This window comes from Chiloscyllium plagiosum, chromosome 16, assembly GCF_004010195.1.
Source record: "Chiloscyllium plagiosum isolate BGI_BamShark_2017 chromosome 16, ASM401019v2, whole genome shotgun sequence".
Taxonomy (NCBI): Eukaryota; Metazoa; Chordata; class Chondrichthyes; order Orectolobiformes; family Hemiscylliidae; genus Chiloscyllium; species Chiloscyllium plagiosum.
The window spans coordinates 1654567-1667356 of record NC_057725.1 but is presented as its reverse complement, the minus strand read 5'-3'; positions in this window follow the sequence as shown (position 1 = coordinate 1667356).

The following is a 12790-nucleotide window of genomic DNA, read 5'->3' as shown; positions in this document are numbered from 1 at the left end:
GGTGTGGAGGGATTGTCTTCTGAGCAAAGATTAAACAGGTTGGGACTCTATTCGTTGGAGTTCACAAGAATGAGAAGGGGTTTCATTGAAACATATCAGATTCTTAAGGGGCTTGACAAGGTCAATGCTGAGGGGATGTTCTCCCCTCATGGGAGAGTCTGGGACCAGAGGACATAGTCTCAGAATAATGTAAGATGAGGTTGTGAGTCTTTGGAATTCCTTGCTTTGGAACTCCTTGCCACAGAGATCTGTAGGGGCTGAGTCCCTGTGTATATTTAAGGCTGAAATAGAAAGATTGTTGACCAGTTGGAGAATCCAGGGTTAGGGGGAAAGGGCAGGAAAGTGGACATGAAGAATGTCAGATCAGCCATGAGGCAGAGGTGGGTACAGCAGATGCTGGAGATCAGAGTGGTACTGGAAAAGGACAGCAGGTCAGGCAGCATCCGAGGAACAGGAGAATCGACTTTTCAGGGAAAGTCCTCATCCCATTGAAAGGCAAAGCAGGCCTGAATAGCTGAACGGCCTACTCCTGCTCCTGTTTCTTATGGTTTTTTGCCCTATAAGGGGGTGGGAAGAGCAGCAAGTGGTCACATTTGGCAGAAAAGGCCTGAATGTCTAGACAGTGGCAGAAAACTGTTTAAAACCTGTTGTAAAAAAAGTAAGATTCACTGAACTGGAGACCAGAAAAACTGAGATAATGAATTCCTTGCAAATTAATTTGGAGTCTTTTGCTTAAAGCTGCAGAGGTTCAGGGGTTACTGTGTAGGAAAAATGTAAAGGATATGAAGGGAATGAGCATTATGTTCATTATGTAACTTAATATTGAACAGTTTATTTCATGAAGATTTGCATTTGTGTTTTCACATCTAAAGGCCTCATATTTTCAATTTCTTGAAATGCAGTGTAGATGCAGACATGTACTAATTTAGTGTGATCTTGCCAGATCGCAGAAAGTAGTTTAAGGTGATTGATTTTTGTATAAAGCCATGTGTTGTTTTTTAAGCAACATTCATGCTAAGTTATGCCTTTTGTGCCTATATAAATATTGTGACAACTAGGAAATCAATGTCTTTGTGTGTTGTGGTTTTAAGTTATATAGAGTAGTAAATTGGGGGTTTTGATGAATTCTTCTAATTCTGCTTCTGTCTAAGTCCAAATTCCTCATCTATTACCATGAGGGGTTAGCGAGATTGGAAAGGGAGCTTCCAATTTTAGCATCCAAAAATAATCAAAAGGTAGCCTTCAAGAAATCTCAAGAAGAGTCCTCAAGAAAATTTATTGATTCCTGCTCCAATTTCATACCATGACACATGAGGAAGCCAATCTCCTGAGGCCTGTACAGTCCATTTAGTCCCAGGACACAAGTTCATGTCTGGGATTCCCTACACAGCTTTTGAACAGTTCAGGCAGTTGTTAAATTATCTTAGGAAGAGTTCAAACAAAACAGGAGTGGCAATTGAGAGGTTGCATTTCTTGGGGAGATACAAGAGAGAGATCAGGACTTTATCTTATATAAACAGATTTAGAGGTGATAAAAGCCTCTTAAAAATTACATCTTGGAGAAGGCAGATGTGGAAATAGTCTTTCAACTTGTGGGAAGATCAAAAATTTTAGACGGTAAATGTATTACAGTTACCAATAAATCCAGTAGGGAAATAAGGAGAAGCCTTTCTGCACAGACCAGAGTTAGAATCTGGAACTCCCTGTCACGCTGACAGGTCAACACCAAAGTACTCTGGACGTTTTTAAGCTTGATTCCAAAAGATTTTTCATTTTAAGAAGAAAGATTCTATGGACAAAGCAAAAAGACTGTGATTGTAAATTCACTGTTGTCTGGCAAAGCCCTGTGTAGGATCCATGGAATGCTGTACTTTTAAAGTGTCAGGAAAACATCAAACTGAAAGCGAGAAATTTAACATGAAGAGATAATGAAGGAGCTAATTATCTCCTCATCCTCAGCAGACACCTCTTGCAAGCTTTCTTAGGAAGGGAGAATATTAAAAAATATTTAAAACTGGGATTAAAGGCTGGCTGGCAGTCCTAGCCAGTATGTGTGCTGGAGGAAGAATGTGTACAAACATACATGGATGTGCCAGTGGACTGAGGTATCCAGTGTACCAGCCTCGGTTCCAGTGCCTGTGCACACTGAAGATACAGTTGAAGAGACGCCTTCTACTCACCTCTGCATTGCAGGTAAAATGATCTCTTAGTTTGACTGCTAGAAGCCAGCTACCTAACAAGCTAATTGAAGGGCAACAAGATAACAGAAAACTTCTTATGCTCTGAGTGCCGCTGAACAACCACCATCAAAAGTTTAGCACAATTTCAACTAAAACTGCTGAGCCAAAAGTCCTGAAATTGATGATTCAAATACCAACATTCCATTATGTCCTCTTCTCAAACCACCAGACAGACTGATCCATTTATCTTTCAACTTCTGTCCTCTTTTGGACTCCCTTCTTATTCTGAATGTCTGTGTTATGTGTATTGCATTCTTAAAATTCTTATAATTGTTTTGTGTTTAGTAACAAATAAACCCACCCTTTTGTTAACTCATTGTTATGACCAACTGAGGGAATGGGTGAATTAAGAAAAGGGGTCAATTCATTGCCCTTCACCCTAGAGGTTAACGACTGGGGGTCTCCATCAAAAGCTGTACTAAATTTGGAAACTTCTCCCAGGATCTGGTCATAACACATTGGCCAATGCTGGAGAATGTAGACAAGTACATGACAGGGAAAAAGAGATATAAAGATAGGCTGAGAGCTTGGGTTGAATTACCTTTTTAAATTTTATATTCTATGTGTTTCTCACTCAAGAGCTGTAAGTCTAAATGCAATGCCACTTATTTTCAAATCAGGAGGATAGTACACAGCTCAGGATATAGATGTACAATAACATATTTAGCAGGGTTTACCAGAATTGAGAGGTTATAATTATCAGGAATCACTTACAACATCGGAGTCTTTACTCTAGAGAAGTTCAGCAGAAAGCATTTTGTAAAATGATAAATGAGCTGAGAAGTTAGATATGGAAAAAATTTTGAGAAATCCATTCTAAACATAAGGTTGTCTATTAAATCATACAGAATTCAAGATAAACTTAACAGTTTGTTCTTAATGACCAGTAATTAGCATAAAGGGACCTTGGTGTACATTGCCATAGATCCTTGAAGGCTGCAGGACCAGTGAATAAGGTAATGAAGGCAGCAAATGGGATACTTGTTCTTTATTAGTGAGGCATTGAGTATAACAACAGGGAAGTTATGATGGAGCTGTATATAATATCAGCACTGGAGCGCTGTGCGCAGTTTTGATTCACCACACTAAAGTAAGAATGTGATTGCATGAGAGAGGGCGCAGAGGAGATTCACCAGGATGTTAGCTGGGACGGAATGATTCAGCAACAAGGAGAGACTAGATAGGGTGGAGTTATTGTCCTTACAGCAGAGAAAACTGATGGCTATATAATTCGGGGAGACAAAATTATGAGGGACATAAATAAGGTTAATAGGAATAAACCTTTCCCCTTCGTAGAAAGGTTAATTAGCAAGAAAATGGAGTGAAAATATGGGGGAGAGCATTAGAGGAGATATAAGGAGAATTCCTTTCACCAGAGGGTGGTGAATATCTGCCTATATGGGTGACAGGAGCAGGGACCATTATGATATTTAAGAACTATTTAGACGAATACTTGAAATATCATAACATACAAGGCTATAAGCAAGTGCTGAGAAATGGGCTTAGAGTAGATATGTGCTGAATGACAGGTACAGACACGATTGGCTGAAGGGCCTCTTTCTGTGCTGTAAAAACTCTATGATTCTATATTTACTGAAAGGTTAAAATGTGGAACTTGTTACATCAAGAAGTAACTGAGATGCATAGTGTGGATGTATTTAAGGAGAACACAGCAGATAGAGTAAAAGATGCGAAAGAAAAGGAAATGAATCTAGGTTTCATTCAGTCATAGAATCATACATCATGGAAATAAACCTTTCGGTTCAACTCGTCTGTGCTGACTAGACATCCCAATCTGACCTAGTCCCATTAGCCAGCACTTGGCCCATATCCCTCCAAACCCTTCCTATTCATATACCTGAAGAAGGGCTTATACCTGAAGAAGGGCTTATGCCCGAAACGTCGATTCTCCTGCTCCTTGGATGCTGCCTGACCTGCTGCGCTTTTCCAGCAACACATTTTCAGCTCTGATCTCCAGCATCTGCAGTCCTCACTTTCTCCTATTCATATACCCATCCAGGTACCTTTTAAATGTTGTAATTGTACAGCCTCCACCACTTCCTCTGGCACCATCCTGTGCCCTCTAGTTTTGGACTCCCCCACTCCAGAGAAAAGACTTTTGATATTCTAAAGAAGTGCCAACTGCTGCTCTCTCTCCACAGATGCTACCAGACCCATTGAGCTGCTCCTGCACCTTGTATTTGGTTCAGGATCCCAGTACTCACAGTTCTTAGTTTTATGTTATTTCATGTCCCCTTCCTGTTGAACAAGGGACTCTTGAAGACTGTGAGCACTTTCCAAACCTTAATAGCCTCAAAGTCCCAGCATTGAGGAGGTGATCCAACACTCAAAGACAGGATAAGTCTCTTTGTCTGCAGGATTGGAGAGACTGAGAGTGACTTACAAACCTGGTGCAGAGTGGACAATGGCACTACAGTCACTGCTGTTCTGTAGGTCATGTATGTCAATGGTGGTCTATGGTAGTTTAGCACAGAGGTGGCTGACGCCAGCACTTTCCATTTAGTCAACTTTGGAACAGTAAGATATGACAGTGAGACAAAGCTTAACCCCAGCATTCGCCAATTGGGCACAATGGCCTATGTCAGTATTGTGGAGGCTGGTCAGAACAGTTCAATTTGAATTGGATGGTGCATCTACCAACTTGGCTACAATTGTTATCCAAAGTTAGAATATACAAAAGGTTCTTTTTAAAATATTTGCAGCATTGTGTTGCAATTTCTTTTACTGTCTAAGATTTCTATCTTGTCTGTAATTACTCATACTTTGTGTCACATTTTTGAATCAACTGCTTTTGAAGTCAATGCTTGGAAGTCGACACAGTCTAAAAAAAATTTTAAAACATTGTAGTTAGTTCTTGCAGATTTTAGTATTTGTCTTTCCCCTCCCCTAGGATCAGTGTTCTTTGTCATTTATATTTTTAAAACAAGTTGAGCTGAAATTTACAATGCAATAACAAGTGGACAAGTAACATAACGCAGGGCCGTCTGAAGTTTCACTGACTCTTTAATAATTTGAATTCCATCAAAGATCTGTCTTGATTAAACAATAATACTTGTACCTAATATGTTTCAGACTCCTTATTCATTGTCATCCATGGCGCCTGTTAAAGTTTCTTCAAAACAATATACGGTAAAGTAGCTAAATTTATGTTTTGTAAACTTCCTTTCACTTTCTCTGTGGATAATGCCAAGGCCACAGAATGTCATAATGTTCAGAGGATATCAAATCCAAGTGCTTCTGATGCTAGCTATTTGAGTATGATTGACTGCTTCTGGATTGCTATAAAATACAATATTGTATATTCTCAGACAGTCTTGCTGCCAAGTCTGTTTCAGGCTTTGTATGGGTTTCTGACTCACCTTTTCAGAAGGTAGAGTGCAGAATGTCACAGTATACATGTCTGCACCAATTGCATGTCAGCAACAGAATATATATATATATATAGACCAATGTACACACCCACACTTGTGTACGTTTCTCCACCAATTTACATGTATACATGTCCATGCCAGCATACAAGTCTGCAGCAGCATATATGTCCACACCAGTGTACATGTTTGCACTCATATATGTGTCTGTTCTACTGCACGTGTCAGCACCAGCATAGATGTCAGTACAGGATACTTGTTCACACTCGTAAACATGTCCACACCAGTATGCATGTTTGCATCTGTATGTATATCCACACCAGCAAACCTGTCTGGACCAGTATATATATATGTCCGTACCAGTATACATGTCTGTAGCAGTATACATGTCAGTACAAGTATACATGTCCATACCAGTGTACATGAACGCACCAGTATACATGTCTGCACCAGTATGCATATCTATATCAGTATACATGGTACGTGTATGGAATGAGCTGCCAGAGGAAGTGGTGGAGGCTGGTACAATTGCAACATTTAAGAGGTGTTTGGATGGGTATATGAATTGGATGGGTATATGAATAGGAAGGGTTTGTAGGGATATGGGCCGGGTGCTGGCAGGTGGGACTAGATTGGGTTGGGATATCTGGTCGGCATGGACGGGTTGGACCGAAGGGTCTGATTCCATGCTGTACATCTCTGTGACTCTATGTCTATATCAGTATACTTGTCCATGCCAGTATACATGTCTGTACTGGTATACATGTCTGTACCGGTATACATGTCTGCACCGGTGTACATGTCTGCACCGGTGTACATGTCTGTACCAGTATACATATTAATATGTCTGTACCAGTATACATGTCCGTACCAGTATACATGTCTGTATGTCTGCACCAGTATCCATGTCTGCACCAGTATCCATGTCTGTACTAATATACTTATCCACACCAGTGTATATGTCAATACCAGTATACATGTTCTTACCAGTATACATGTCCACACCAGTATATATGTCCATATCAGTATTTATTATCAATTAGCACCAGTATACATGGTCAGGTTAACATGGATATGATGTTTCCTCTTGTGGATCAGCCCAAAATGTTTTCATATTAGGGACTGTCTCTCCAGGACAGTTATCAAAAGAATTCTTTTTTTCTCTTAAGAGTTTTGTGCAACTTTGGAACGTTCTGTCTAAGAATGTGGTAATGCAGTCTTTTAACCTTTTTCAAACAGAGTCGGTTAGATTCTTGTTAGACGGGAAATCAAGGGTTATCGGGGAGTAAGATCATAATGTGGAAATCAAAACACACACAAATCTATTATGGGCTCAGTTGATGTCATGATTGGAACAAGTCTAATCCCAGACTAAAGCCTGTTTGCTAGATTTTTCTTCATTTTAATCATGTGGTCTATCACTGAAACACAAACATGCAAGGATACAGACTGGTTTTGACAATAAAATTAAAAAATTGTTATGCAAAAGCAAAGGTAATAAAATAGAATAAATAAGCTGTTGGCATATAACACAATTTAAAAGATTTGAACATAAAACATAACATTTCATCTATCCCACCAGCACACTTTGACAGTTCTCAAAGAAAGAATTCTCTGTCACGTGTATAGGTTTGAATAAACTGATGATTTCAATTTCTGGTCTTGAGCATTCACATACTGATTTTAGATTTTCTCAGCTTTGAGTAACCCCGTCAGGGTTCTGGCCAAACACCTTTGCTCTGGAACTTTTAAACTAACACCTTTATGGTGAAGTAATTCATTTCTAACTTTTCTGAATTAACTCTTTGTTTCAGGAGAATTATTGCATCAATCTGGGTTTAATCGGGCCATCTGTGAATGAAAAGCAAAATGTCTTACAGGCTCTGGGTATTTCTCCTAATCAGGGAAAAAAAACCAATTCTGATCCTTTTAACTGAAAACAAGTTAATGTTCTGCAATGTATTTTCTGTCCACTTGTAAAACTCTCCCAATGCCAACAAATTACGATAGCATTCTGGAACTACTTCCTTCATATTGTTCTGAAAACATAGCTGCAGAAAGACTGACATGTTAACTATTAAGCCCTTTCCAAACATAGTCCAACATCCATATACTACTAGGTTGAAATCCAAACACTAACATAAATGTATATAATCCACACACCTTATATTATTGAACAGTGGAGTAGGCTTGGAGGAACTGAACCCTTCTTCAATTTCATATTTTTGCATGTTAGATTCCAGAGAAAAATGATAAACTTGTATTCATGTAGTACCTGTTACAACATCAGGACATCCCCAGCCACTTTATAGCCACTGTCAATGGGAACCTCTGCGGTTCATGAAGACTCCAGATGACAGTCTCCAATCAATTTGATACATATCACAATCAGAAACAGCTGGATAGAAAGGCTATGAACCCTGACGACATTCTGACAATACTACTGGACACTTACATTTCAGAACTTGCCACACCCCTTGTCAAGTTGTTCCAATATCATGAACACCAACTAGCCACAAAACGACCCGACCAGCTATCCTTAGTAGCCACACACGCAGATGACAGGCAACATGAGTTCGACTGGGACAACACTACTATTACAGGACAAGCCAAACAGAGAACAGCCAGGGAATTCTTAGAGGCATGGCACTCATCCACAGATTCAATCAATAAGCACATCGACCTGGACCCAATATACCGACCACTGCAACGGACAGCTGGAACTGACAACCGGAAGCGGCAGAGACAAACCACTATAAATGCCGGAGGAAACAACACAGAAGCGCTTCACAGGGGGCTCCCAAGCACTGAGGATGTCCCCTAGACAGGGGACGAAACGTCTGCAACACAAATTCCTAGCTCAGCGGACAGAACCACAACAATGAGCATCCGAGCTACAAATCTCCTCCCAAACTTTGTTCCAATACAGCTGCATGGACCCAACAATACAGAAGATTGTTCAGGTATGTCTTGTCCACAAAGAGCAGGGCAAATCCAGTCTAGGCACTTTTGGCCGATCAGTATATTCTTGATCATCAATAAATGAATAGAAAATACTATCACCAACGTTATGGAGCAACAGTTACTCAGGAACAACCTGTTCAGTTTGGGCTTTGTTGGATAGTAGGTAAGCGTATTGCATTCTCTGAGCTGCACCTCATGATAAAGGTACACTCAGTATAGTAAACTACACAGCCTGGTCTAATGTGAGAGAAGAAAGCTGCTTCCTGGTCGAACTAGAAAGTCTCTTACAATTAAAATATATTTTGTTGCTTGTTGAAAATTATTTACAGATTACACTATTATTCTAGACATTGTTACAGAGACAGTGAAAGAGAAATGCTGTGAGCTCTCGCATCTTTGAGATCCTAAGCTGTTTTTCCCACAAGTACGTACAACTATCATGGTGAGTGATGCTCCATAATGTGAACCCTTTCAAACCCACACACAGTAGGCTTCACCAGGATCTCTCAGCTCCCAACTTTATCACTGCCTTAAGGTAAAGAGTTAAACTCAGAAGGGGACATAGGGCTGACAAGGTCATTTTTAATTGAATGTAGGATTAAGGAGCCCTAGCAAAACTAGAATGAATGGAAAATTGTCTACTGGTTTGATTAAATCTTGATATAGAGGAAGATGGTTATATTGAAGATCAGTCATCTCAGCTCAAGAACATCTCTACAGGAGTCCCTCAGGGTAGTGTCCTAGGCCCAATCATCTTCAACTGCTTCATCAATGACCTTCCCTCCATCATAAGGTTGGAAGTGGGGATGTTCACTGATGATTGCGCAATGTTCAGCACCATTCTCAGATACTAAAGCGGTCCATGCAACATGATTCAGTCAGTGTTTATGCATCAACTGATAGATGATAAGTGTCGGGAGTGTGTGCTGGAAAAGCACAGCAGGTCAGGCAGCGTGCGAGGAGCAGAAGAATCGATGTTTCAGGCATAAGCCCTTCATCCTGATAAATGGTAAGGAATGTTTACTTCACACAAGTGCCATGCAATGACCGACTCCAATAAGAGATTAACTACATTTCCTCTTGACACTCAAAGGCATTACCATCACCGAATTTCTCACTATCAACAACCTGGAGGAATAGAAACTGAAGTGGACTTGCTGTACAAATACAATGGCTTCAAGAACAAGTCAGAAGCTAGGAATACTGCAGAAAGTAACTCACCTCCTAACATTGAGCATTAATTCCTCCGTCACCGATGCTTAGTAGCAAGAGTATGCCACATCGAGAAGATGCACAGAGAAATTTGCTGCAGCTCCTCAGACAGCACCTTCCACACCCATGATCAGTTCCATCTTGAAGAACAAAGGCTGCAGTTACAAGAAACACCACCCCCTGCAAGTTCCCCTCCAAACCACTCACCATCCTGACTTGGATCTATATCGTTGTTCCTTCAGTGTTGCTGAGTGTTATGAAGATGTACTACATTAAATATGAATTAATTAATTTTATTGCTTAAATCATCAGACTTGTACAAAAAGTCAGTTTCACGTGGAAAAAGATTTCCCAAAACAAAGGGACACTGACACTGTAAAATGGCTGACAATTTGCATTAGTCTGTTGCCATATTCCACTTCATGGTGACACATGGTTTATGACCACATGAGAAATGTGACAGACATTGTTTCCTGTGCTTTAACCAAACACTGGGATAAAAAGGGAATAGATTTCAAGTCCACGTTGCAGCTTATTGGTCACCAATTCTGCTACTAATTGTCAGAATACTTTTTGCATTTAATAACCTTTCAGTTTAGTGAAGAAACTGGGTGAAACTTTCTTATGTTCTCGAAAACAGTAAGAAAAAAATAACAAGTTGACCATTTTGTGTTTGAATAAAACATTTACAATCTCTTGTGCATCGCATGGAGCGCTGGGGTTTGATTTCCAGCTCCCTCTTCCTGTTAAAGTTGTAACAACTGTTTTGCCATTCATTCAGAGAACAGTTGTCCTTCTGTGTCACTCTGAGACTAATCGCCATAATGGGAAAAGGAGAGGTTTTTTTAATTGTCCAGGTTCAACTTAAGTGTTAAGCACAGAAATTATTACAGGAAAAATATTGTGATAATTCTTCTTGTCATGTCAGACAATCTTTGGAATAGGTGAAGTGTAGGCATGATTGTAGTATAGGAAATACAGCAGCTAGTTTGTGCACAGCATGATCCCACAAACCAGACAGTCAGTTTAGTGATGATAATTGAAGGATAAATATTAACTTGTAATTAATAACTGAAGCACAGCCCAAAATCAAATTGTTCTGGCTCAGTAATAAAAAAAATCTCAAAGTGCTGGTAAAACCCAGTAGTTCTGGAAGCCTATGTGAAAAGAAAAAAACAGGTGTAACATTTCAAGTCCAATAGGAGCTAACATTTCTGCTCTAGGCCTGCTATAGTGTTCCAGCAAGGTAAATGCAAGCTGAAAGAATAGCACTAACCTTCCACTTTGACACTTCATAGCCCTCAGAACTCAATACTGAATTCAAAGTTACAGGGTATGAAATTTGATATCTATTTTAGTTTCAAAATACCTTTCACCAATGCCTTGTTTGCATGCATTGCTATTAACACTTACCTTAACATCCATTTAATATCTCTGTCATTCCTCTACTTTCATTAATATACCCTGTGCCTTTTTCTCTGGAAACTCTTACCATTTGCTCCACCTGCTTCTCCTCTGCTGTCAGTGAACAACCTTCATACTATGACTTTTCAGTTCTGAAGAAAAGTCATTGAATTCAAAATGTTAAGTTTCTCTGTTGGCTAGTGCTGACAGACCTGCTGTGTTTCTGTAATGCCTTTTGTTTTTATTTCAGACCTCCAGCACCCACTTGGCTTTTATTTGAGAATTCTGGCTCAGATTGCTCAAAGTATTTGCATCGTGGTGCTGTTAGCTTCATGTCATTCAGTGTCAGTTCCTGGAATCAGCAGCACACAATAATATTAAATAAAAGTAAGTAAATGCAAAACGTCAAAAAGCTGTCTACTTCACTGGACAAGTCATAGAGTAGATGTACAACACGGAAACAGACCCTTCGGTCCAACCCGTCCATGCCAACCAGATATCCTAGCCTAATCTAGTTCCACCTGCCAGCACCCGGCCCATATCATTCCAAACCCTTCCTATTCATATACCCATCCAGATGCCTTTAAAATGTTGCAATTGTACCAGCCTCCACCACTTCCACTGGCAGCTCATTCCATACACATACCACCATCTGCATGAAAAGGTTTCCCCTTAGATCTCTTTCATATCTTTCCTCTCTCACCCTAAACCTATGCCCACCAGTTCTGGACTCACCCATCCTAGGGAAAAGACTTTGCCTATTTACCCTATCCATGCCCCTCATAATATTGCAAACCTCTATAATGTCACCCATCAGACGCTCCAGGGAAAACAGCCCCAGCCTGTTTAGCCTTTTCCTGTATCTCAAATCCTCCAACCCTGGCAACATCCTTGTAAGTCTTTTCTGAACCCTTTCAAGAACATCTTTCCAATAGGAAGGAGACCAGAATTGCACGCAATATTCCAACAGTGGCCTAACCAATGTCCTGTTCAGCCACAACATGACCTCCCAACTTCACTATCCTATTTACCTGCGACTCCACTTTCAAGGAACTATGAACCTGCACTCCAAGGTCTCTTTGTTCAGCCAGACTCCCTAGGACCTTACCATAAAGTGTATAAGCTGAAAATGTGTTGCTGGAAAAGCGCAGCAGGTCAGGCAGCATCCAACGAGCAGGAGAATCGACGTTTCGGGCATGAGCCCTTCTTCAGGAATTAAGTGTATTAAGTGTATACACTCCATTAAGTGTATAAGCCCTGCTAAGATTTGTTTTCCCAAAATGCAGCACCTCGCATTTATCTGAATTAAACACCATCTGCCACTTCTCAGCCCATTGGCCCATCTGGTCAAGATCCTGTTTTTAATCTGAAGTAACCTTCTTCGCTGACCACTACACCTCCAATTTTGGTGTCATCTGCAAACTTACTAACTATACCTCTTACATGCGCATCCAAATCATTCATATAACTGACAAAAAGCAGAGGGCCCAGCACCGATCCTTGTGGCATTCCACTGGTCACAGGCCTCCAGTCTGAAAAACAACTCTGCAACACCACCCTCTGTCTTCTACCTTTGAGCCA